This window comes from Mauremys reevesii, linkage group 23 (genome assembly GCF_016161935.1).
Source record: "Mauremys reevesii isolate NIE-2019 linkage group 23, ASM1616193v1, whole genome shotgun sequence".
Taxonomy (NCBI): Eukaryota; Metazoa; Chordata; order Testudines; family Geoemydidae; genus Mauremys; species Mauremys reevesii.
Window position 1 is genome coordinate 2391643 of NC_052645.1, and position 3047 is coordinate 2394689.

The window sequence follows — 3047 nt, forward strand, 5'->3', positions numbered from 1 at the left end:
TCCACAGCAGCTTCTCTACCTGCAGTCACCCCAGCACTGCAGTGCAGCCGCCCAGGGTTCAGCAGGGGCCCCTGGCAAGGACAGTGGGTGCAGCTAACAGCCCAGTGTGCCTGGCCCTGAGGCAGCTGTAAAAAAGCAACACTCCCCCCAGAAGTACAGAGACTGAATTCCTTAACTTTAACATCATAACCCCCTGTGGAAAGCCACACGTGTCAGTTGTATTTTCACAGGGAGATGCAAAAATCAAGTGACCAATTTTTAAGTTGAGTAAATAAAGTTGAGGAGATAGTTATTAGCCTCACAAAAATATACTAAAGATCCCTCAACATAACACCTGAAGGTGAAATATGAACAGAGACAAATCTTGTCAGCAAAGGCTCATTTCCCAAACGATCCTCGAAATGTTACTAATTCCCACCCCTCCTCCACAGGAGCTCTGTGCAGTGTCACTGTTCTGCAGGCAGCTTCCCATTAAATGCTGTTGTGGGACATTCCCAGACCTGGAAATGTACTAACCACAGAATTAGAAGAGCAAACCTGGCTCCCCGCACCAGGCGGGATTTGAGTGTTTTGTCCATGTCAATTAGTCTTTGTCAATAGTACAGATGCCATGGGCAGGACTCCAGGCTCTGCTTGAGGGATCCTGGCACAAGGGCTGGGGGGGGGGGAGAAAGGATTGTAGGGTCCCCAGGGCTGGAATTTTACATTCCGCAGGCCAAATGAGGGGGTGACACCACTTGGTTAATGAAAACCAGTGCTCCACGTGAGGTTTGAACTCACAACCTCAGCATAGCTCCTCTCAGCACTGCCTTAGAAGTACTGTGCACTAACCAATTGTGGCACTGGAGCACCTATTAATTAGGCTTCTCTGAGACCCCTAGGTTGAGAAAGGCGAGGAGTGACCCCAAAACATTCTCAGTGGGGCTGAGAGCAGGTAGCGACAAGTGTTGTACTTGGTGGGGTGGATTCTTCTTAAGAGTTCCAGGCCCCATTTGACCCTTTTGTTCTTCCCTGGGTAATAACAGAGCTGGTTAAGACTCAATGGAGAGTCTTCCTGCAGACCAACAGAGCTGAAATCACTGATAACCAGCTCTAAGCATTAGTCCTGCTTTGGGACAGTGTCTCTCATGCAAGAAACTGCCCAGTCTGCGCTAGCAGTGAGGCTCCCTCACTAACAGCTGAAACCAGGGAGAGCTGTGTGACGTGCAGGGCCCCAGGGGTGCCTGAACAGGGGGGAACAACACCCCAGGTGCCCAGAGGAGGAGAGGTGTGTTGGGCTCCAGCCTGGGACTCTGCCTCCCTCCTGCCTAGCCCTGACTGTGAAGCCTGGCCCTGGCCCTCCTTCCTTTAAATGCCATGTGGCCAAGAGGAAGAGTGTGGCAGCTGCAGGGACCAAAGTTATGGACATCAGATGAAGCAGCGAGAAACAACCATATGGTCAACCCGCAGGAATCTCTAGCCAGACTGTTAAATTCTAGGACCCCACCCTATAGCCGCCAGCCCATTGAACCAGCTGGACCAAAGACCTGTCTCCAGTGGGCATCAGTCACCCAGCAGGAGGGAAAAAAACTCACTCTTTACCTGAGAGAAGGTAGCCAAACACATTGAGCTCCAGTGCTTTGTAGCAAAGCAACATACCACCACAAGGTCCTACTGAGATTTGAACTCAGATTCCAGGATTCAGAGTCCTGAGTGCTGCCCATTACACCATGGGACCTGCTGCTGTTTCATTTTCTAGACCCCTGTGACTCCTGGCTGGTTTGCACTCTGCACTTATTGCTTCCCACCATCAGCTTCCTCTCGGGGGGCTCTCTCTCTCTCCACTGTGGAGAAACACGTCCTCTAAGCCAACCTCACTACAGACCTGCGCCAGGTAGTGCTCATCGTAGAAGAGTTTCCTCTGATGGTTGGGAAAACAGGACCAGCAGTCCTCAGGCCGGTACAACAATTGAAATCTCCCCTGACACCAAACACCGTGCAGTCTAGAAGAAGGGAGCCAGTTCCTTCACAGAACTTTCCTTTCATGCCTTAACTGGGGACCATACACACTAATATAGCCGTAACCAGTGCCATGGAGCACAAAGCCCACCAGTAATACCCTCCCTGGTTGGAGCTCCAGCCCCTTCTGTACTCGCACTGCGAATGTGAAGAGCAAGACTCCAACCCCATCATTCTTCCCTGGCCTGGAGGACCAGAGAGATGGGCCCTGCCTCCAATCACCCTCTGCCCATCAAGCTACCCTAGAGTTGTTAATGTGCATTTCCTGAACACCCACCATGTCCAAGCCCAGCTGCTCCAAGACACTGAACATCAAGTGCCTCCTCCTGGGCCCCCAACTCCCTTCCACATGGCCACTTTCACACATGCCCCTTCCCTGGCACTGCCCTCCCTCAGCTGCACAGAAGAGTTTTCATCCTCTATACCTGCCTGTCACTGCCCAGCACCCCCTCTAGCACTCTCTTCCTGCCATATTGGGTCCACCAATAACTCACTTAGGAGAGACAGCTCCTGTCCCTCATTGTTAAATGTCAGGCCAGCCAATTAGGGGCAGAAGCCCACAATATCTTTTCCTACTGCAGAGCCCAAGCTCAGGGACTCACCTTGGGTGCAGGGACCACTGTGCTACCAGAAAACAAGTCACCAGTGTGCAAAGAGAAATGCAAGGGCCTGTCAAAGCCTGGGATTGAACCAGGGACCTTTAGAACTTCAGTCTAACGCTCTCCCAACTGAGCTACTTTGGCACCTGCGTGGCAATATTTTGGCCTGTTGCTTCTCTGCCCGGGAGGTTTTTGCAGCAGTTGTACACAAAAAGGACGTCATTGTGAGTGGCCCATGAAGACAAGACTCGCTTTTGCCTGCCTTGCTCAGCTTGACTTGCTGCCTGACCCTGTTCCTGCCCTAGTGCCCGGGTTGACCTGGTGGTGGAAGGGGACTGGGGGCCAGTGGTGCGGGGAGGAAGTTGACCTCGACCCTGAGCTAGACTAGACCCTGGCGGAGAGAGTCTGGCCACCACCTGCCGCCCCACCCTGTTGTCCTGGCTTCCCCCA

The 3047-nt window shown here is 52.6% G+C and overlaps 1 non-coding gene across 1 annotated transcript; it reads right to left on the minus strand.

Moving 5' to 3' along the window:
* Positions 1–2668: 2668 nt before the first annotated feature.
* Positions 2669–2741, minus strand: TRNAF-GAA. Its single transcript has one exon. It is a non-coding gene; the product is annotated as a tRNA-Phe (tRNA).
* Positions 2742–3047: the final 306 nt, after the last annotated feature.